Here is a 24970-nt window from a genome sequence, read left to right as displayed (position 1 = left end):
GACAGAGGATTGCAGTTTAGTCTTCCCCATCTGTACCCTCAAAATAGCAGGGCCAGCCAGGCAGGCCCCTAGGTGAGAGTAGAGATAGGGAAACATCACAGGTGTAATGGTAGTCTCAAAGAAACACCTCATCTTTGTTCTCAGAATAACAGGTCACTTCATAGAGGCAGGAGCTGGGCCAGCTTCAGAACTTGCACCTTATGAGTCTAAATTTGGGTCACATGTGGAGTGGAGTCCAAGAGCTTTACAAAATGGCTTCAGCAAAAAGCCTGTGGGGTTTTTGCTTACCTTGGTCCTGGCTATGAGGAGGAGAGTATCTTTGGAGCTGAGTTTGGGGGAGCAGTGAGAATTTGGAAATAGGACAATAGAGGGAACAAGAAAAGTTTTCCCTCATATCTCCACAAAGCCAAATTCTCAGGTTCTGATCTTTATTTATTACAGAATAAACAACTCTCTAATAGGGTCTCCCTCCCCCACTAGAGAGGGGGATAGGAGTCATAAGTATGTCTTTGATTCCTTTAGGATTTGAGGTCATTGTTGGAACTGACTAATAAAGTGAGGAGAGTCAATCAGTGGGCTTCTCCCCCAACCCCCCGAGTGCCTATGTGTGTGGCAAGCACTATATTAGAAACTGGAGCACTCTTTTGGGGAAATCTGCCATCTACTCTACTGACACACATCTGGTGAGATTAAGGGAAGGGAGTTCTAACTCAACCATGTGCAGAGAACTGGAAAAATGCAGAGGATTCTCTGGGATTCTTCAGAAGAAATTTTTACCCTCAAAGATATCCACAGATTCAAGAAAATTAGGGTCAACTGCCCAAAGACCCGAACCAATCCCACCATTTAAAACTTTATTCTGGGAAATTTGAGTACCTGCTAATCCCCCAAACCCCATTAAAAAGCCCTAAACTTTGCAAACAGGTTTATAAGTATGTTTTGTCTGAGATGGTACGGTATAGAGAATAAGGATCCAGCTTTGGAATCAGGAAGAATGAGGGCTATTTTTCTTTATCATTTGCTTTTTTGTTGGCCATTTCTTGATCAGGATTCTTAAGTCATTCAAAAGACTTTGTTTTTACAATGTCGTTTTGGAAATTTTTTTTTTTTCTCTTCTTTATGTTCAATTCTTACTGTATCAGTTCATACGCTTCTTCCCAGGTTTTTCTGAAATCACTCATTTCATTATTTCTTATGAAATTGAAGTTTAGTTTAGTTAGCCTCTTATTTTCTAGTTCTTTGATGTCACTAAAAGAGCTGCTATAATTTTTTTTATACATATGGGTCCCTTTCCTCTTTCTCTGATCTCTTTGTGTATATAGTATTGGTATTGCTAAGTCAAACAGTATGTACAGTTTACTCAACTTAGTTATTTAGCAAAATGCTTTCCATAATTGCTGGACCAATTCATAGCTCCATAAACATTGTATTAATTTGTGTTTCCTCATAGCATTGCCAACATCTGCCATTTTACTTTTTTGTTATTATAGCCAATCTGACAGATGTGAGCTGGAACCACAGAGTTGCTTCAATGCATTTCTTTAATTATTAATGATTTGGGACATTTTTTAACATGTCTGTTAATAGCTTGGATTTATTCCTATGAGAACTGTTTGTAACCTTAGATCACTTACCAATTGGGAGATGGCTCTTGCTCTTTCAAATTTGAATTACTTCCTTATATATTTTGGAAATGAGAACCTTTAAATTTTTTTTTTTTTTTTAGAAATGAGAACCTTACCAAAGAAATCTCCCATAAACATTTCCCCCTTCTCAGCTCCAAATTTATTGGAGTCTCTTCTAATTTTAACTTCATTGGTTTTGTTTGTGCAAAAAACTTGTAAAACTTTATGTAGTCAAAATTATCTATTTTATTTTCTGTGATTCTCTCTATCCCTTGTTTGGGAAATATATTCTTTATTTATAGTTCTGAAAGACAATTTCTTTCTTTCCTTTCTAATTTGCTGATGTCATCCTTTATGCTTTAGTCTGTACATATTTGGAATTTATTGCAGTATATGGTGTCAGAAGTTGTCTACATTTAGCTTCTATCCAATTCCTTTCTAGTTTTTTCCAGCAGTTTTTGCTGAATATTGAATTCCTAGAAGTAATTGAGATCTTTCAGTTTTATCAAACTATTTTAAGCAATGTTGTTTTAGGATATTGTGTATCTTATCTGTTGCACTGATTGACTTCTCTATTTCTTAACCAATATTAAATAATTTAGGTGATTATTTCATTGTAGTATAGTTTGTAAGAATCTCTTCCTTTTCACTTTTTTCATTATTCCCCTTCAGATTTTTGGTCTTTTGTTCCTTCAGCTGAATTTTATTATTTTTCTAGCTCTATAACAATAATCCTTAGGTAGTTTGATTTGTATGCCATGGAATTATTAAATTAAGTAGTATCATCATTTTTGTCATATCGATTTGACCTGCCCATGAACAAATAATATTTCCCTAATTATTTAGATCTGTTTATTTCTGTAAAGAATGTTTTGTAGTTGTATTTATATAATTATTATGTATCTTGGCAGGTAAGTTAACAGTTCTCAAAGTGTGGTCCATTTACCCTTGGGGGTCCTGAGGCCTTTTCAGGGGATCTGGGAGGTCTAAACTATTTTTTATAATAATACTAAGACATTATTTGCCTTTTAAAGAACTCCTCCCTTTCCAGCTACATATCTGTGTGACCAGATTTTCTTTATATACTTCAACCAAAATAACATATCACAACAGATTGAGTGCAGAAGCAGATATGAGAATCCAGCTGTCTTCAATTAAGCTAGACATTAAAGATATTTGCAAAAATATATAAATGTCACTCTTCTCACTTAATCTTTTTTTGTGTGGAAAATATAAGGTTTTTAAAACGTGTAATGATTTATTATTTTAAATGAATAAGTATTTTAAAGTTTAAACTTCTAATTTCTAATATTGTAACTATTCATAGATATAACTCACATAAACAAAAGTTATTCATAGTCCTTGATAAATTCTGTAAAGGGTTTCTGCAAAAAGTTTGAGGACCATTAAGTTTCAAAGAAGGTGAGAATCTGCTTTAGTAAAAGGATTTTCCTCCTTTGAAAATTCTATATGCCAATACAATCACCGACAATCTGTATCTCTTGTGAACAACAGAGAGAGTGTATGTTCTTCAACCACCCAATTATGAGCATTGTTTTTTTTTTTTTAAAATTATATATATATATATATTTTATAATATTATCCTTTGTATTCATTTTTCCAAATTACCCCCCCTCCCTCTATTCCCTCCCCCCGACGACAGGCAATACCATACATCTTACATGTGTTACAATATAGTCTAGGTACAATACATGTGTGTGAATATCATTTTCTTGTTGCACAATAAACATTAGAATCCGAAGGTACATGCAACCTGGGCAGACAGATATTAGTGCTAACAATTTTCATTCCCCTCCCAGTGTTTCTTCTCTGGGTGTAGCTACCTCTGTCCATCATTGATCAACTGGGAGTGAGTTGGATCTTCTTTATGTTGAAGATTTCCACTTCCATCAGAATACATCCTCATACAGTATTGTTGTTGAAGTGTACAGTGATCTTCTGGTTCTGCTCATTTCACTCAGCATCAGTTGATTTAAGTCTCTCCAGGCCTCTCTATATTCCTCCTGCTGGTCATTTCTTACCGAGCAATAATATTCCATAACCTTCATATACCACAATTTACCCAACCATTCTCCAACTGATGGACATCCATTCATCTTCCAGTTTCTAGCTACAACAAAAAGAGCTGCCACAAACATTTTGGCACATATATGTCTCTTTCCGCTCTTTAGTATTTCTTTGGGATATAATCCCAGTAGTAGCGCTGCTGGGTCAAAGGGTATGCACAGTTTGATAACTTTTTGGGCATAATTCCAGATTGCTCTCCAGAATGGCCGGATTCTTTCACAACTCCACCAGCAATGTATTAGTGTCCCAATTTCCCCACATCCCCTCCAACATTTGTCATTATTTGTTCCTGTCATCTTAGCCAATCTGACAGGTATGTAGTGGTATCTCAGAGTGGTCTTAATTTGCATTTCTCTGATCAGTAGTGATTTGGAACACTCTTTCATGTGAGTGGATATAGTTTCAATTTCTTCCTCTGAGAATTGTCTGTTCATATCCTTTGACCATTTATCAATTGAAGAATGGTTCGGTTTCTTATAAATTATGGTCAGTTCTCTATATATTTTGGAAATGAGACCTTTGTCAGAACCTTTGTTTTTAAAAATATTTTCCCAATTTGTTACTTCCCTTCTAATCTTGTTTGCATTAGTATTATTTGTACAGAAACTTTTTAGTTTGATGTAATCAAAATCTTCTATTTTGTGATCAATAATGATCTCTAGTTCTCCTCTGGTCATAAATTCCTTCCTCCTCCACAAGTCTGAGAGGTAGATTATCCTCTGTTCCTCTAATCTATTTATTATCTCCCTCTTTATGCCTAAATCATGGACCCATTTTGATCTTATCTTGGTATATGGTGTTAAGTGTGGATCCATATCTAATTTCTGCCATACTAATTTCCAGTTTTCCCAACAGTTTTTTCCGAATAATGAATTTTTATCCCTAATGTTGGAATCTTTGGGTTTGTCAAAGATTAGATTGCTATAGATGTACCCTTTTTTGTCCTTTGTATCTAATCTGTTCCACTGATCTACTGGTCTATTTCTTAGCCAATACCAAATGGTTTTGGTGACTGCTGCTATATAATATAGCTTTAGATCAGGTACACTTAGACCACCTTCCTCTGAGTTTTTTTTCATTAGTTCCCTTGCAATTCTTGACCTTTTATTCTTCCATATGAATTTTGTTGTTATTTTTTCTAGGTCATTAAAATAGTTTCTTGGGAGTCTGATTGGTATAGCACTAAATAAATAGATTAGTTTGGGGAGTATTGTCATCTTTATTATATTCGCTCGGCCTATCCAAGAGCACTGAATGTCTTTCCAATTATTTAAATCTGATTTTATTTTTGTGGCAAGTGTTTTGTAATTTTTCTCATATAATTCCTGACTTTTCTTTGGTAGATGGATTCCCAAATATTTTATACTCTCAACATTTGTTTGGAATGGAATTTCTCTTTGTATCTCTTGCTGTTGCATTTTGTTAGTGATATATAAAAATGCCGAGGATTTATGTGGATTTATTTTGTATCCTGCCACTTTGCTGAAATTTTGAATTATTTCTAGTAGCTTTTTAGCAGAGTCTTTGGGGTTCTCTAAGTATACCATCATGTCATCTGCAAAAAGTGATAGTTTAATTTCCTCATTTCCTACTCTAATTCCTTGAATCTCTTTCTCGGCTCTTATTGCCGAGGCTAGCGTTTCTAGTACTATATTGAATAGTAATGGTGATAGTGGGCAACCTTGTTTCACTCCTGATCTTACTGGGAAAGGTTGCAGTTTATTTCTATTGCATATTATTCTTACTGACGGTCTTAAATATATACTCCTGATTATTCTAAGGAATAATCCATTTATTCCTATACTCTCAAGAGTTTTTAGTAGGAATGGATGTTGGATTTTGTCAAATGCTTTTTCTGCATCTATTGAGATGATCATATGGTTCTTAATTTGATTATTAATATGGTCAATATATAATAGTTTTCCTAATATCTAAACCAGCCCTGCATTCCTGGAATAAATCCTACTTGATCATAGTGTATTATCTTGGAGATGATTTTCTGAAGTCTTTTTGCTAATATCTTATTTAAGATTTTAGCATCAATATTCATTAAGGAGATTGGTCTATAATTTTCTTTCTCAGTTTTCGATCTACCAGGTTTAGGTATCAGTACCATGTCTGTGTCATAAAAGGAATTTGGTAGGACTCCTTCATCCCCTATTTTTTCAAATAATTTATTAACATTGGGGCTAATTGTTCTTTAAATGTTTGGTAGAATTCACATGTGAATCCATCTGGCCCTGGGGATTTTTTCCTGGGGAGTTGATTAATAGCTTGTTCTATTTCTTTTTCTGAAATGGGACTATTTAAGCAATTTATCTCCTCCTCTGTTAATCTAGGGAGCCTGTATTTTTGGAGGAAGTCATCCATTTCACTTAAGTTATCATAATTTATTGGCATAAAGTTGGGCAAAGTAACTCCTTATTATTTCTCTAATTTCCTCTTCATTGGTGGAAAGATCCCCCTTTTCATTTGTAAGACTATCAATTTGATTTTCCTCTTTCTTTTTTTTGATCAAATTTACCAAAGGTTTATCTATTTTATTGGCTTTTTCATAAAACCAACTCTTGGTTTTATTTATTAATTCAATAGTTTTTTTTACTTTCAATTTTATTGATTTCTCCTTTTAATTTTTGTATTTCGAGTTTAATTTTTGGTTGGGGGGGGAGGAAAAGTTTTTTTTAACAAAATACAATATTGATTTCTATTACATATACTTAAAAGCACAGGCATAAAGGAATTTTTCCTTAAAATGATAAGAAGCACTCACCTAAAATCATTAGCAAGCATTATTTGTAATGGGGATAAGCTAGAAGTATTTCCAATAAGATCAGGAGTGAAACAAAGATGACTATTACCATTAAATTATTCAATATTGTGTTAAAAATGTAGGCAAGAGCAATAAAAGAAGAAAAAAGAAATGGAAGGGATCATAATGTGCAATGAGTAATGAAACTTTTTTTTTTTGCAGACAATATGATGTTATACTTAGAAAATCCTAGAGATTCAATTAAAAAGTTTGTTGAAATAATAATTTTAGCTAAGTAGCTGGATGTAAAAATATTCACACAAATCTTCATCATTTTGATATATCACCAACAAAATTGTGTAAGAAGATATAGTAAGAGATACCCTATTTAAAGTAACTATAGACAGTATAAAACACCTGGGGTTATATCTGACAAGACAAACCCAGGAACTTCATGAATATAATTATAAAACATTTTTATACAAATAAAGACAGATTTAAATAAGTGCAGAAATACTAATTGATCATGGGTAAGCAGAGCCAAAATAATAAAAATGATACTTGTACTTTAATCTATTTATTCAATGGTACCCCAATAAAATTACCAAAAAATAATTGTTTTGAGTTAGAAAAAATAAAAAAATTCATTTAGAAGAACAAAAGATAAAGAATATCAAAACAACCATTGGGGAAAGTAGAGGAAGTTTTCTTTTTTAATAATAGCCTTTTATTTTCAAAATATATGTAAAGATAGTTTCACACTTGCAAAACCTTGTGTTCCAAATTTTTCTTTCTCTCTTTCTCCCCTCCCTCTTCCCTAGAGAGAAAGTAATCCAATACAGGTTAACCATGTGCAATTGTTCTAAACATATTTCTACATTTATCATGCTGCACAAGAAAATCAGAAAAAAAGGGAAAAAATCAGAAAGAAACAAAAAGCAAACAATGACAAAAAAAGGTGAAAATATGTTGTGATCCATATTTAGTCAGCATAATCCTCTTTCTTGATGAAGATTCCAAGTGTATTGGAATTGACTAGAATCACATTATTGTTGAAAAGAGCCAAGTCCATCAGAGTTGATCATCACATAATCTTATTGTTGCTGTGTAAAATGTTTTCTTGATTCTATTCACGTTACAACATCAGTTTATGTAAGTTTCTCCAGGATTTTCTGATAACATCCTGCTGATCATTTCTTTTTTTTTTTTTTTTTTTTTTTTTTTTTTTTTTTTTTTTTTTTTTTTTTTTTTTTACTGAGGCAATTGGGGTTAAGTGACTTGCCCAGAGTCACACAGTTGGGAAGTGTTAAAGTATTTTAGATCACATTTGAATTCAGGTCTTCCTGATTTCAGGGGCTGGTGCTCTATCCACTGCGCCACCTAGCTGCTCCCTGATCATTTCTTAAAGAACAATAGTATCCCATTACATTCATATACTATAATTTATTCAGGCATTCCCCAACTGATGGGCATTCACTCAGTTTCTGGTTTCTTGCCACAAAAAAAGGACTATGTAGCATCAGATGTTAAACTGTATTATGAGGCAGTAATTAGCAAAATGATCTAATATTAAAAAAGAAATAGAGATGTGGATCAGTGGAACAGAGTAGACATACAATACACAGTGATAATTGATTATAATAACTTTGCATTTGACAAATATAAAGATTTTAAACTTTTGGGATAACAGCACAGTATTTGGTAAAAATTGTTAATAAAACTGTAAAGAAGTCTGGCAGAAATTGGATATAGATCAATATCTTAAATCATTTACCAAAAAAAGGTCAAAATGGACATAAGCCCTAAATATAAAAGGAGATATCATAAAAAAAAAATCAGAAGAAATGGAACACCTTCCTTATCAGACTTACGGATAGGAGAAAAATTTATAAGTAAACAAGAGATAGAGAGCATAGATAATTTTAATTACATTAAATTTAAAAGGTTTTGTACAAATAAAATCAATGTAGCTAGGATTAGAAGGAAAGCAGAAAAATGTGGGGAAAATTTAATAGTATCTCAGATAAAGGTGTTATATTTTAAATACATATAAAACTTGGTCAAATTTGTAAGAACATGAATCATTCTTCAATTGATGAATGGTCAAAGGATATGAACAGGCAGTGTTTGATAAAAAACCTATATATAGTTGTATGAAAAAATGCTCTAATTAATCATTGTTTAGAGAAGTGCAAATAAAAACAACTGTAAGATATCATCTCATACTTATCATATTGGCTAAAATGAAAGAAGGGAAAAAATGACAAAATTTCGAGGATTGTAGAAAAATATTCCATTAGAGGAACAGTGGACTTAACTATCCAAATTGGAGATCAATCTGGATTTGTGCCCAAAGAGTTATAAAATTTTGTATACCCTTTAACTCACAGTATCACTAGTAGGTTTATTTCCCAAGGTGATCAGGGAAAAAGGAAAAGAACTTACATGTTCTAAAATAAGTTTTCTTTGTGATAGCAAAGAACTGGAAACCAAGGAAATGTCCATCAATTAGGGAATGGTTAAAGAAATTGTGGTATATAGTTTTGATAGAATACTACTGTGTTATAAGAAATTATGAGTTCAATGATCTTAGAAAAACATGATAGTCTTGCACAAAGTAATAAAAAGTGAAATAAGCAGAACTCAGAAAATATTGTTTACAGTAATAGCAATATTGTTCAAAGAAAAATTGTGAAAGACCAAATTATATTGAGTATTATGAATACAAATTATAAAAGATCTATGAAAGAAGATATTACCTCCAGAAAAAGATCTGATAAATAAAAGTGTGTATAGTATGATTTTACATATAAATCTTTATCATAGGTTAGCCTTTCTAATATAAGATGGGAAGACAGGGAGGAAGACAGTTTGGAACTTAAAATTTAACCCTAATAATTAAATGATTTAAAAATCAGTTTTGACAGTGGTTAATTGATCTCAGACACATTCACATGAATAGCATGATCTCATATTATGAAAAATAACATTTTATAGCCATATTGTTGCCTGAACATCATATAATCTTCATATAGTATATTCATTCCAGTGCAGAATTTGTTATAAGAACCCCATTCAAATTAATAAATAATTGGTACTTATTGCAAATGGTTTTAGTATTTATGAAATGAGCAAATTCATGCAATATTTCAAGGTTCTGTTATTTCACTGGCATGATCAGTTCAATTCAACAAATTTTAAGCATATATTAAATGTGAGGCACTGTCCTAGGTTCTGAGAAAACAAAGTTAAAGATAATATATTATCAATAACATAAATATATATATAAAATAAATAAAAATATATGAATATAAATTATAAATTTGTATATAAATATAAATATATAAATAAATAAAGGTAAAAAGTTTTCTCATGAAGTTTATAATCCACTTGAAAGATATTACCTTGTGAATCCTTTCTATAGTGTAGTTGACAGTGTTTGATAATAGCTATAACTGAAAAATTCATCATTCTATGACCAAGCTGGTGACAAGATGGTTTTCTAAAACAAAATTTTAAAGCTTTTAAAAAAGATTATTTATTTTAATATTATTTAATTAATTATTATTGAGTTCCAGTTTTTCTCCCCACTCCCTCTTCTCACTGAGAAGGCAAACAAAATGATATCAATTATACGTAGAAATCATGCAAAACATATTAGCCATATCACAAAAAACTCCCCCAAAAGGCAGAAAGTGAGCAAACTGTACTTCAATTTGTATTCAGAGTTCATCAATTCTCTTTCTTGAGATAGATTGCATTTTTAAAGGATTAGTCCTTTGAAATTGTCTTTGGTCATTGTATTGAGCACAGTAGCCAAGTATTTCACAGTTGATCATTATTACAATTTTGCTGCTTACTGTGCACAATGCTCTCCCAGTTCTCACTTCACTTTGCTCCAGCTCATTTGGTCTTCCTATGTCTTTTTTTTTTTTTCTGAAAACACCCCATCATCATTTTTTATAGCATAATAGTACTACATCACAATCATGAGCTGCAACTTGTTCAACCATTAGTCAATTGATAAGCATCCTAACTTTTAATTCTTTACTGCCAAAAAAAGCTACTATTAATATTTTTATACATATAGTTAACTTCTATTTTCCTTTGATCTCTTTGTAATATACACCTAGTAGTGATATTGCTGGGCCAAAGGATATGCAGTTTATTATTCCTTTGGGTGTATTTCCAAATTGTTCTTCTAACTGGTTGGACCAACTAAAAAATCTGCTAACAGTATATTAGCTTACTTATTTTCCATTATCCTTGCAAGCATTTGTCATTACTGATATGGCTCTTATTTTTATTTTTTATAAATTTGACTCAGCTTCCTATATATTTGAGAAACAAGACCTTTATCAGAGAAACTTGTTATAAATTCTTCTTCTTCTTCTTCTTTTTCTTCTTCTTCTTTCTTCTTCTTCTTCTTCTTCTTCTTCTTCTTCTTCTTCTTCTTCTTCTTCTTCTTCTTCTTCTTCTTCTTCTTCTTCTTCTTCTTCTTCTTTTCTTCTTCTTTTTTTAAAATATTGCTTCATTGCCTATGGTATCTTATAGCAAAATTTAGCTTCCTTGATTGTCTCTCTTAATTAGAGCTCATTTTGGTTTTGCATCATCTGAGATCACCAATCCTGCCTTTTAAAAATTTCAACTGAAGCCTAATAGATTCTCCAGACCTTTATTTTAATTCTGTATGTGTCTCTCTGTTTTGAGTGTGTCTTTTTAAAACATTGTATCATTGGATTTCAGTTTCTAATCCATTTAGCTATTTGCTTCAGTTTTATGGGCATGCTCATCCCATTCATATTTACATTTAAGATTATTCGCTGTATATTTCCCTCCATTGTATTTTTTTCTGTTGATCCTTCTCTTCCTCTTTTTATTTTTTCCTCCTCAAATGTCTGTTTTACTTCTGATCCCTGCCTCCCTTAATTATCTCTCCCTTTTATCATCTCTCCTCCCTCCCCTATATATACATCCTATACTCTTACCCTCCTATTTTCCTATGAAATAAGATAGATTTCTATACCCAACTGAGTATGTATATATATTCTTCCCACTTTGAATCAATTTTAATGAAAGTCAGATTCAAGTATTGCTGCCCCCTTTCCTTCCACTATAAAAGTTCTTCTTTGCGCATTTTTTTTAATGTGAAAAATTTTCCCCTTCTATCATGCTCTTCCCCCAAACAAATAGATATTTGTTGGATAGAATATAATGATTTTTGCCACAACATGATAAATGGAATTAAGCATGATATTAGAACTACAAATAGCACCTCATTTTAATATTTTTCACATGAAACCTAATCCCATGCTATAGATGTTGAGGAGAGAATATATGGAAACATCCCAGTGTTTATCAGGAGTATGTACTAGTTGTAACATTGTCCAAGGGATAGACATATATAGGAACAATTTTCTAACTCTTTTCCCCCCATGCAATTTACATTAGCATTTCCTCTATCAAGAGTAGAATGGTTCATGGCACTACTAGCTCAAACTGTTTACATTGCTTTCAAGTCTCTTGAGTAATAAAATAGTCCAGAGGAGCTACATTTACTTTCTGATACTTGGCTGATCATCATGATGGGCATCTTGGGTAAGAGAGCTTCACTAAGTTAAATCAAATCAGAGTATTTTCAATGAACAATTTTGTTACATATATTTCTCCTTCTATGGGTAAATGAATCTCATTTTATTAGTTTATTATTATAACTATATTATTATATAGTAATCATATTAATATTATTATATTACTATATTACATTTTATTAGTTTATTAGGTTACTCGAATCTACTGTGATTTCAAAAGATTTAGTTTCTGGGTAATTAATCATTTTATTAATAATACAAGCACATTTTATATAAAAGAGATGCTCATTTGGGTGTAAGACCAAAGACAAATCATGGGAGTGGGATTATAGTTCATATGTCCTTGGAAGAGTGGGTGTTCTGGATGGTGGTAATCAGCTCTAATTGGTTAACAAGTAATAAGAGAATAAATATAATGAAAGGCAGGCTTATTCCAGTGAGGGTCTTGGGATAAATGATACTGAAAGTTTGACCTCTTAGTCAAAGAGATTTATCAACATTCATATTACCCATCTGCCAAAGGGAAGCCCCAGACCTGTCTGTCCAAAATAAATCAATTCACCTAACTTTATCACTTAAACATATCTGAGTTCTTTCTCTCTGGATCAGCTCAACACTTCAAAGTGTGCCTGAATAACCTATAGGGTTTGAATGAAAAAGTAGAAAAGAGGAAAAACTGCTCCTAATTTAATAATTAGTTATTAAATATAAGAAAATCATTTCTCTTACTATATATGCCTTCTTTCATTCTGATATTGAATATGATATACTAGGGGACTAGCCTGAGTCAGGTCTAGCTCAGCACATAGGGCAAACTGCATGAAATATTAACTTTGTAATACATGGTTTAAAATTATAAGAGCAATTTAGTTAAGGATCAGGAGACATTAATTAGATATGATAGTGTCTTGGAAATGCTGAAGGAGCAAGTATGTTAAATTTTGATGCTCTTGGGGGAAACCCTGATTGCCTCTCCTTAGTTACTTCTGTGCCAAGGGACCCAACACTTCATAAATCCTAGGCCCTCCTTTACATATGTCCCCATAGCAGAGCAAGGCTAGAAGACCCATGGATTGTTTAAAAATAAAAAAAAAAACATTAAGATGAAACAACAGCCTTCCCCCTGAGTCTGAGCTGTGACTGAGGCAATGACTTCTGGTGAAATCTAGAGAAATGAGTAGTGACTAATGCAGACCCAGAATTGATGTGAGGGAGTGAGAAATGAAAGCATTCAGTCATTGGAAGCTCCATGGGGAAGGGGACAAATTGAGCTGAATTTTCTTTGGCTTATGATCTGAGGCTGCTCTAGCAAAGACTTTTTAGAGGAAATGAGGGAAATGCCAACGGAGTAGTGAGCTAAACGCAGGCTAGATAAGACCCTGAATATGATGTACTCATTGAAATGATCAAACCGTTTTGATATTTTGCTGTTTTTTTTTTCCTTACCCCAAGGCAGAAAGCCCACAGAAACAGCCTTCAGTCTGTATCTTTGGCTTTCTGATCATTTTTATCAACATGGGATGTTTATTGAGGACCAGCCATATGTTGGCCTTCATACAGCCTCTTGAATTTACAGTTTTGAAAGCTGGGTCCATCCTGGGAGGGAATGATGCCAGTATTTATCCAGATGACTTGGAAATGAATTATAACCCATATGCTATTGCCCTCTAACCCCACTCCATCTCTAAATATCCAAATGGCTTTAACATGATTGGTGGGGGAGTGGTTGGGGGCTGTCTTTCTGGATTTTTTCTGCACTTATTAATGGAAAACCTCCCTTTAGCCATTTAGATCACCCGGGTCAAACTTGAAGCTTGATGCAAACAAAACAAAACAAAAAATTTCAGGAGAAAAAGAAAGGGAAGAAATGTCCATTTGTAAGACTAGTTCCAAGAAAAATTCTGAAGTAACCGGTGTTTGTTTTAGGTACCCTTTTCTTCAGTACCTTTTTTGATTTCTTTATCTCTGTCTCTCTGTCTCTCTCTCTGTCTTTCTCTGCTATCTCTCTCATTCTCTGTGTCTTTCTCTCTCTGCTGTCTCTGTCTTCTCTCTCTCTGCTTTTCCTTCTTTTTCTGTTTCTAACTCTATCTTCCTGTCTCTTTGTCTCTGTCTCTCCCTTTTCTCTCTCTGTCTTTGCCTTTGTCTCTCTCTGTCTCTCTCTGTCTTTGTCTCTGTCTCTGTCTGTCTCTGTTTCTGTTTCTGTGTCTCTGCCCCTCTCTCTCTCTCTCTCTCTCTCTCTCTCTCTCTCTCTCTCTCTCTCTCTCTCTCTCTCTCTCTCTCTCATCCCTATTCACTCATCTGGCCTCTTATGTGTTAAATCTTCATGCTTATTCAGAGGATCTCTGACCTGAACTTTTTTGAAAAATTAAATATTTCATTGTTTTTTTTTCTTTTTATTCACATTGTTTTAATTTTCTAACGACTGTAAACCATTTCTTAGAACCAAGTTAAACGGTTAAATAAAAACAGACCAACAGCAACCATATCTCATGTGAATCTCATCCTGCACCTGTGGTTTCCTACTTCTTCACAGAAAAAAAGAGGAGTATGCTTGTCTGCCAAAATTGAGTTTGGCTGCTGAGTCAACAATCTGATATTTTCCAGTTTTGTTTTCCTTGACCTTATTACTATCGTTGTATAGATTGTTTTCTTGTTCCTAAAGCTCCTTTACTTTGTTTGTTCATACATGTCTTCTCAACTTTTTCCTAATATTTTTTGTCATTTCTTATGATACAATAATATTCGGCTACATTCATATACTTCCATTTGTTGTAGTCTTCTAGTTGATGGGAAACCATTTTTGTTTTTAATGCTTTGCCTCTGCAAAGACCACAGCTATAAAATTTGCATTTTTTATATTTATGGGTTTCCCTCTACTTTAACTTTTTTTTCTTTACCTACCAATGGGAGAGTTATTTAATGTTTTATCTCTTCCAAGAGTGTTTGAATTTTAAGAGAAATTCCTAAAGATAGATCTATCTATCTATCTATCTATCTATCTATCTATCTATCTATCTATCTATCTATCTATCTTTCTATCTATCTATCATCTGTAAAACTGGGGGAGGGGAAGTTGAACTACACAAATGTTGACATCTCTTTTTAGACTATATTTTTAAAAAAACTTTTTTTTTATTTTTCCCAACACTTGCAAAGACAGTTTTCCAACATTCACCTTTGCAGAACTAGTGTTTTAATTTTCCCCACCTCCCCCTTTTCTACTTCTCTCGAAAGCAAGCAATCAGATATAAATTAAACATGTGCACTTTTTCTAAATGTATTTCCATATGTATCATGCTGTACAAGAAAAAATCAGATAAACAGGGGGAAAAGCATGAGAAAGGAGAAAAAATAAACAAAAAAACCAATAACAACAAAACAAAAGGTGAAAATATTTTGCTGTGATCCACATTCAGTCTCCATAGTTCTCTCTCTTCCTGTGGATATCTCTTTTCATCACAAATCTATTGGAATTGTTTTGAGAATCACCTCATTGTTGGAAACAGTCAAATCCATCATAGTTGATCATCATGTAATCTTGTTGCTATATACAATGTTCTCTAGGTTCTGCTCATTTCACATACTATCAGTTAATGAAACTTCTCAGTCTTTTCTGAAGTCAGCCTACTCATCATTTCTCACAGAACAATAATATTTCATAACATTCATACACCATAACTCATTCAGCCATTCTCCATCTAAAGTGCATCTACTCACTTTCCAGTTTCTTGTGACTACAAAAAGGGTGCCACAAACATTTTTGCACGTCTGGGTCATTTTCCCTCTTTTATGATCTCTTTGGGATACAGACCCAGTAGAGACACTGCTGGACCAAACAATATGCACAATTTTATAGCCCTTTGGGAATAGTTGCAAATTGTTCTCCAGTATGATTGGAGCATTTCACAACTCCACCAATAATGCATTAGTGTCCCACAAACTTTGACACCTCTTAAAGCTCCCCTTCTCTGACTCTTATAATGTCGTATTACTTGGCATTAGGAATGACCAGAAATGAAAGAGGCTATTGTTATAGCAGAGAAAGTGGAGGCTCTTATTTTCCTTTGAGGACAATTAAAAATAGACTAGCTAAAATATGAGAAGAGAGAGGTAGGCAACAGGCTTCTCCTGTTGTTTAAGAATAGTTCCACATTTTCTAATCTCTTTTCTCAAGTTTCCCACATTGACCACAGTTCCAGAGCTAACTTTATAAATAGAGATTGTGAATGTCAAATAGTTCCAGACGTTACCTTTTGTTCCTCAGAGTTAGATCCCAGAACTGAATCCTGGAAAATATTATCTCATGTCAATGAATCTGTTACTTTATCTCTAGATTTCTGATTCTGTGATATTCTTGTCCATGTTCTTCCATAAATCTGCCACCACAGCGTATAGATGTAATAGAGATCTTGATATTTTCCTATTCCATAGAGACCAGTGAAGCACTTGGGTTTATTCTCACTAGATGATCATCCCACCTTCTTATCCAATCCTAACTTTCCTGGATATTCTTTTCTATGCCATCTGTGTGCTGTTCAGTTCATTGTTAGATTCAGGCTCCAACTTACTTCTGCCCACCATTGTTCTTTGTTTCACCTATACTTCTTATTTGCCAGAGATTTTGGAGTTCCACTATTCTCAAGCATATACTGTAGTATCATTGGGAGAATATTGGTATTAAAAATAAGGGATTTTTTTTCTCGGGGAACAACAGTGAAAAGGGTCATGCAAGTTCTCAAATGCCATCCAACTTCCTTTCTCTTAATAAATTATGAACCCAGTTTGCCATTCATATATGATTCCACTTGCGAGTTAGTATTGATGAACAAACTCTTTAGATTGTCTATCCAACTTCACGTCATATTTTTGAAGAGCAGGCAGTCTTCATTTGTGTTTTTGGTTTTTTTCTTGCACAAATTATTAGATTGCTTCTTTTGAGTGGCCATGAGTGAGCTGTCTTTAATAAAATCATCACAATGTCTTTCTCAAGTAGCAACACTTAGAAGCCTTCACAATTTGTTGGGAATTCCTCTTCCATTTTTCTTCTTTCCTTCACCTTCATATCTCTTCCAACTGTCTACCTAATCATGCTCTCTGTCTGCTAAAGATCCCCTGCTCCCTTCACCACTCTGGAATTGCATTTGTACCTCCTCAGTTTATGTATCCTGTCCTTAGAGACACTCATTTTTGGAACTCCTGCTCTAGAACCCAGCTTTCTTGTGTGATGACTTAAATGCAAATTAACTACCCATTCCATTATATCTAGCTGGTTCCAAACTTTACACAATATTCTACTGTCACATCTTTTCCAAATGCATATCCAGGCCATCTTGCCACCTTCTTATCATATATTCTTTATCCTGTCTTGAACTCTTTTCTACCACTTTCTCTGAATTTAGAAATTGATAGCATATGTTTATAATATATAAACATATGCTATCAATTTCTAAATTCAGAGAAAGTGCCTTTTGTATCTACTCATCATCTCTATGATTTCTCAGGTCCAAACTCCCTTTTCTAGTCATTATACATACATACATACATACATAAATATATATATATATATATATGTGTGTGTGTATATATATATACATAATACATATATATACACATACATACTTAGATATATGTCTCTGTGTGTTGTTTTGCTGTATTAGAATATGAGCTTCTTAAAGGCAAGAAATTTCTGGCTTTTGTGTTGGTTGCTATGTTTGAGACTTAGCAAAGCCTATTTCTACTCTGTGGTTTAAAAAATTCATTTAACATCCTTTTTTGCCCAGTACACATATCTTTCTGTATTTGATATTGATATTGATATTCAGAGAATGGTTAGATAAAATTACCTCTGTGATTGCATCTGTTAAAATTATCAATAAATTGTTCAACCAACAAGCAGTTATCAAGTGCTTACTATGAACTTGCTACTGTGCTAAGCTCTAGGAACAACCCTCCCCCTCCCCCCAGATACTCCCTCCCTTCATGGAACTTATGTTCTAGTGGGAAAGACATGTGCTTATAAAAGATCAATAAAGGATACAAGTAGGATAAATTGCAAGAAATGGCATGACTATTAAGGAATCTTATTTGACAATACATATATAGAGGAAACACTTATTTTTTTTTGAAAAGAGAACTCTTTTTTGGTTTAACCAAATGATTCAGTGAATAAAATGCTGATTTTGGGATCAGAAAAACTTGAGTTCAGTTCAACCTCAGAGCAAGACACTTGCCTTGTATTTACTTCAGTTTTGTCAGCAATAAAAATGGGAATGATAATCATTGCACCTACTTCACAGAGCTGTTGTGAGGATACAATGAGGTAATATTTGTAAAAAGAACAATGCCTGGCACAATAGCAAGCCATATATAAATGCATGTTCCTTTCAGGTTGTGTTTTATACAATTAAACTAAGCAAATGGGCACCATGGCATATAAGAATGGTCTGAGCAAAAAATTACTTGTGAAAGCCAGTCTGTTACTTTGTTTTTCCATAAAGGTTATCTTTGAAATATCAAGCTCATTCTCATAAAGATTTTATAAAAGTGAGAAAGAAGGGGTACCGATTTACTCTCATTTAGGTTTTTTTTAGGATAATAATGTTATCTGTGATTTTTTGTCAAGTCATTTTGTGTCTTTTTTTAGTTCACATATTTTAAAAATTGTCTAAAGTCTTTAAAAATCTGTTCCCTCTCCATATACAGTATAGATAAGACCATTCATGGTTGAATATAATAATAATATTGCTTATTGTTGGAGATGATTCTGGCCAGATCCAATGATCTTGTGATGAAGAGAGCCATCTATACCCAGAGAGAGAACTGTGAGAATTGAGGGTGGATCACAACATAGCATTTTCACTATTTTTGTTGTGGTTTGCTTGAATTTTTATTTTCTTTCTCATTTTTTCCTTTTTGATCTGATTTTTTTTGTACAGCAAGATAATTGAATAAATATGTGTACCTATATAGGATTTAATATATATTTTTACCATGTTTAACATACATTGAATTACCTGCCATCTGGGGAGGGGGTGGGGGAAGAGGGAAAAAAATTAGAACACAGGGTTTTTCAAGGATCCATGTTGAAAAATTATCCTGGCATATGTTTTGAAAATTAAAACTTCAATAAAAAGTAAAAAACAATTAATATTGTCCTTCCTTCTCAAAGAGGATCAAAGTTATGTTGTTATATTAGTATTCAGTTACATCTTATTCAACTTTGGCTAATCAGATCAATACAAACTTAGGATGCTCTTTCAGAAAATACTAGGAATTGGGATATGAAAGTGTGTCAGGAGCAGCATCACAGAATGTTGTAAGGGTAGCAAGGTATAACAAGATTGGAAAGATAAGGGATCAAGTTATAAAGAGCTTTAAAAGTTAACTGGAAGATTTTATATTTGAACAATGAAATAATAGAGAACTTCTAGAATTTATTGAATTGGAAAGGTAGTTTGATGTGCATTTTATTGTTATTGAAACATTCAGCTGCATCTAATTCTTTGTGACCCCATAAATTATATATGGCAGACCCTTTTATTCTCCACTAACTCACAAAATCTGTCCAAGTGCATTTTTATTGATTCCATCTCATTATTTACCCATCTTATCCTCTGCCATCCCCTTTTTCTTTTGTCTTCAATCTTTCCCAATATTATGATGTTTTCCAATGAATCTTATCTTCTCATTATGTATTTAAACTTCAGCTTCAGTACTCAACTTTTCCAATGAATAGTCTGGATTATTTTTTAAGTATTGTATTATTTGATTTTCTTACTGTCCTGATTAGGTTCTCAAAAGTCTTCTCTAGCACCACAATTTGCAAGAGTTGATTTTGCAGTGCTCAACTCTGTTTAGAATACAGCTCTCTCTTATTACATAGATTTCTTTTTTATTAACAGTATTTGATTTTCCATTTATATAACATTCATTTCTGTAAGATTTTGAGTTCCAAAAATTTTCCCCTTCTTTCCTTCCTCCTACTCAAGACAGGAAGCAATCTGATATAGGTTATACATATAAAATCATGTTAAATATATTTCCGAAGTAGTCATGTTGTGAAAGAAAAATCAGAACAAAAAGAAACAAAATGAAAGAAAAAAACAAAAAAAGCAAAAATAGTATGCTTCAATATGCATCCAGTCTTCATAGTTCTTTCTCTGGATGTGGATGACATTTTCATCACAAGTCTATTGGAGTTATCTTAGATCACTGTATTTTGGGAAGAGCTAAGTCTATTATAGTTACTCATCACACAATGTTACTGTTGTTGTGTATGATGTTCTCCTGTCTCTGTTCACTTAGTATCAGTTCATGTAAGTCTTTCCAGTCTGAAATCTGCCTGCTCATCTTATACCATAATAGTACTCCATTACATTCATATATCATAGCTCATTCATTCATTCCTCAATGATGGACATCCCTTTAATTTCCAACTCTTTGCCACCACAAAAAGAGCAGCCACATATTTCTACTGGAAAAATCATAGCTTTGAATATACAACCTTTGTCAGCAAGGTGATTTCTTTGCTTTTTAGTATGCTATCCAGATTTGCATTGCTTTTCCTTCCAAGGAGCAAAAAGTCTTTTAATTTCATGGCTGCAATCCATCTGCAGTGATCTTTGAGCCCAAGAATATAAAATATGATATTACTTTCATCTTCCTCTATTTGCCATGAAATGATGGGGAACAGTTGCTATGATCTTAGTTTTTTGGATGTTAAGCTTCAAGCTAGCTTTTATACTCTACTCTTTCAGTTTCATGAAGAGGTTTCTTATTTCTTCACTTTCTGCCTTCAAAGTGTTATTGTCTGCATATCTGAGGTTGTTGATATTTCTTTAGACAATCTTAATTCTGACTTTTGATTCATCCAGCCTGGAATTTCACATTATATACTTTGCATATAAGTAAAATAAGTAAATTTGGAGCTCAAACGACAATAGTTGTTTTATATTCAGTTCTATCTATTGTTTCTTGATATAGATACAGGTGGGGGGCAGCTAGGTGGCGCAGTGGATAGAGCACCAGCCTTGAATTCAGGAGGACCCAAGTTCAAATCTGGTCTCAGACACTTAACACTTCCTAGCTGTGTGACCCTGGGCAAGTCACTTAACCCCATCTCAAAAAAAAAAGAAAAAAAAAAAGACTAAGACATAGATACAGGTTTCTCAGGAATAAAGTGGGATGACATAGACCTCTTATCTCTTGGAAAATTTGCCACATTTTGTTGTGACCCACCCAGTCAAAAGAGTTTTTTTTCTGAAATTCCCTTGCTTTCTCCACAATTCAGTGAATATTGGAAATTTGGTCTCTGATTCTTCTGCCTCTTTGAAAACCAGCCTGTTTTTCTGGTAATTCTCAGTTCACATATTGCTGAACCCTAGCTTGCAGAATTTTATGTATAAACTTGTTGCCATGTGAAATGAACATTTTTTTTGATAATTTGAACATTTTTTGGCATAGTCCTTCTTTACAATTGGAATGTAAACGGATCTTTTCCAATTCATTGACTACTGCTGTGTTTTCCAAATTTGTCTACATTTTAAGTACAACACTTTAGGAAGATCAATTTGACAGAAATAAAGTGAGGAATAGGGGCAAGATTTAAGGCAAAGAAACCACTTATCAAACTACTGCAATAGTCCAGATGTGAAGTGATGAATCATTAATCAAGATGGTGGCAGAATAAAAAATATAAAATAATTATGTGTTAGGATTACTAGGTGAGAACTCAGGTTGTCTGGACAGTGACAAGGTGAGAATTCAGGTTGTCTGGATCAGAGAGACTGAGATCTGGATCGGAGGCTTTTCCACTGGAATCAGGATTGTGTCTGTCTCTGTTCAGGTGCCAAATTGCTATGGTCCAGTCTAGCTCCTCTGAAGGGCTCAGAATAAGTCCTTGTCAGGATAAGGAAAAGTCCTGGCCCCACGTGTGGACGCCAATTGTAGCGAGCTGTCATCTCCAGAAGCTGCTGATCGCTCCCTGGGAAGAGATCTGCTGTGTCAACTCAAATCTCTCAGACAGATTCTTCTTCCTGTAGAGAACCGTTGTCTCCAGACAGTTGCCATTAACTCTTGTCCAGAGAAGTGACTTCCCGTCCTGCAGAGAGCCGCCTCAAGCCTGATGTAGAGCAGAGACTTCTTTCTCTGCAGTGCTGTCCTCTTTTATCCTCCCAGAGAATGGGCGTGGGATAATGCAAGGGCTTCTGGGAAGAAGTACTCCAACCAATGAGCTTGCTCCTCTTAGAATTCCTAAGGTGTAAACTCCCTTTAAAGGCCCAAACCAAAGGTCTGAGCCAGAGAACTGTCAAGTCAACCTGAGTTCTCACCTTGTAATTGTCCAGACAACCTGAATTCTCACCTTGTCACTGTCCAGACAACCTGAGTTCTCACCTAGTAATCCTAACAATTATGTAGGGTTTTAATGTTGGAAGCATTACCTTATTTGATTTTCACAACAATTCTATGAGATAACTATTACTATCCTCATTTTATTGATGATGGAAACTGACGTTTAAAGAGAACATACATCTATTAACTATCTGAAATGGCATTAAAACTTAGATCTTCCTGACTTTAAGTATTACCTTCCAAATATTATACTATGTTGTCTTAATAAGATATTTCTCTTAATAAGATATTTCTGATGTGGTTAGCTTTTTTGACATGATTTCCTTTTCTTAAACACTACTCACTCCCTGCTATGGTATATGGTAGAATACAGTATGGGGTTTAAATACTCTACTTTGTTAGTGATTAAAATAGATTACTATAGAAACATAGATAGGTCTATTCCATTTTTTGTCTACTTGTTGACATTCTAGTTTCATCTATAAATGTTCTTGGAAGGAAAGGTTCTAATCTTTTCTTGCTAACTAACCATTATGTAAATAGCATTCTCTGTTTTGTGAAATGATATTGTTTGCTATCTTTGAATTTGTCAATATGCAAAAATGATTTCTTAAGCACCAACCATGTGCTAGGTGTAAGATATACAAATATAAATACAACAAATCTTATTTTAAGGAATTCACAATACATGTAAAGATTGGTTATATAGATTTAGATTTAGAAGGGATTATGGAAATATTTTGACTTCCCTCACTTTATGGATGAGAAACTTTAGGTTTAGAAAAATGATATGATTAAATGTAAAACAGTTCTGATTTTCCTGATTTCTACTTGCAGTATTTTTAAAATGTTTTATTTAGTTTTAATTTATGGAATAAAACTAGCATTTTCCACAACAGTATCATTTAAAAAAAAAAAGATGAAACTGCAAATCTATTATGTCAAACTTGTTTTTCCTTTTAAATATCTAATAAAGTTGTCATGTAAATTTTCTGCCCCCTCTACCTAGAGATGGCTACCATTAAGCACAAATATGTATGTATGTATGTATGTGTATATCTATCTATCTATTATCTTTCTATCTATATACACATATACATATAATTTGCAGAATATTCTACACATACTTCTTTTTAATAGTTCTTTCTTTGAATGTAGATGTTTCCCTTCATATGGTCTTTTTAGTTAATTTGGCTATTTATAATAATCAAAAAGATATTCCTTTAAAATTGTTCTCAAAACAATATTGTTATTATTATATACATTGTTCTCTTGGTTCTGTTCATTTCATTGTTCATTATTTAGTGCAAGTCTATCCATACTTTTCTAGAATCATTGAGCTCATAATTTTTTTTATTAAAGATTTTTATTTTTCAAAACATATGCATAGATAATTCTGCAACATTAGCCCTTGAAAAACCTTGTGTTCCAGTTTTTACCCCCTTTCTCCCACCCTACCCTCCCCAGCCCCAGATGGTAAGTAGTCTAATGTATGTTAAACATGGTAGAAATATGTTAAATGCAATACATGCATACATATTTATACAATTACTTTGCTATAAAAGAAAAATCAAATCAAACTGGAAAAGAAAATTATGAAGAAAATAAAATGCATACAATTAATGACAAAAAAGAGTGAGAATGCTGTGTTGTGAACTACACTCAGTTCCCACAGTCCTCTCTCTGGATGTAGATGGCTCTTTTGATCACAAAACCAATGGAATTGTTCTGAATCATCTTATTGTTGAAGAGAGTCATGCCTATCAGAGTTGATCATCATATAATCATCCTGCTCATTGTTTCGTATAGAACAATAATATTCCATGAACTCATCATTTCTTATAGTAAATTCTTATAGTAGATTCTATCATGACCATATACCAAAACATGTTGAACCATTCCCTAATTATTGGGCATCCCCACAATTTCCAGTTCTTTGCCACATGTTGTTAGGGGTTTCTGCTTCTTCAAATTATAACATTTTTACTTACCTGGCCTCTCTTCCTTCCACTAATTTTGGCAAAGTGAATATCGTATTTATTTTTACTTTTGGATGTAGCCTCAGCTAACTACTAACTAATTTACTAACTAAAGAATATTAGCTTTATCAGATAAGCCCTTAGATATTGCTATGGGTCAACCGAGTGAATAAAATTGTTAGCCTGTTTAAATTTAGAGCGGTTTCTCTAAGTAAATAATAATAATTTAGAAGAACAGATACCTTTTTCCTAGAAACTGTTGAGGTCCTTTGAAACTAATGGCATTGATTCTGGCTTAAACTATTTGCCCACATTCATTAGTATTCCAAAAGAAGGGAAGTTGTACTCATGGAAAAAAAAAAGAGAGAAAGGAAGGAAAATATTGTAGTCTGTAAATATTCTGATGTTTAGGTCAATCAATCAAGTATTTATTAAACATTTAATAAACATATTAAGTGATTAATAATTACTTGCCAGATACTGTGCTAGGCATCGAAGACAAAAAGAGAAAAATGAAATAGTCCCTACTCCTCAAGCAACTTATATTTTACCCAAAGAGAAGCATCTCCCTCACAACTCATTTAACTT

The sequence above is a fragment of the Sminthopsis crassicaudata genome, chromosome 6 (genome assembly GCF_048593235.1).
Source record: "Sminthopsis crassicaudata isolate SCR6 chromosome 6, ASM4859323v1, whole genome shotgun sequence".
NCBI classification, from domain to species: Eukaryota; Metazoa; Chordata; class Mammalia; order Dasyuromorphia; family Dasyuridae; genus Sminthopsis; species Sminthopsis crassicaudata.
The sequence above is the reverse complement of the archived record's forward strand: the minus strand, read 5'-3'. Positions refer to the sequence as shown.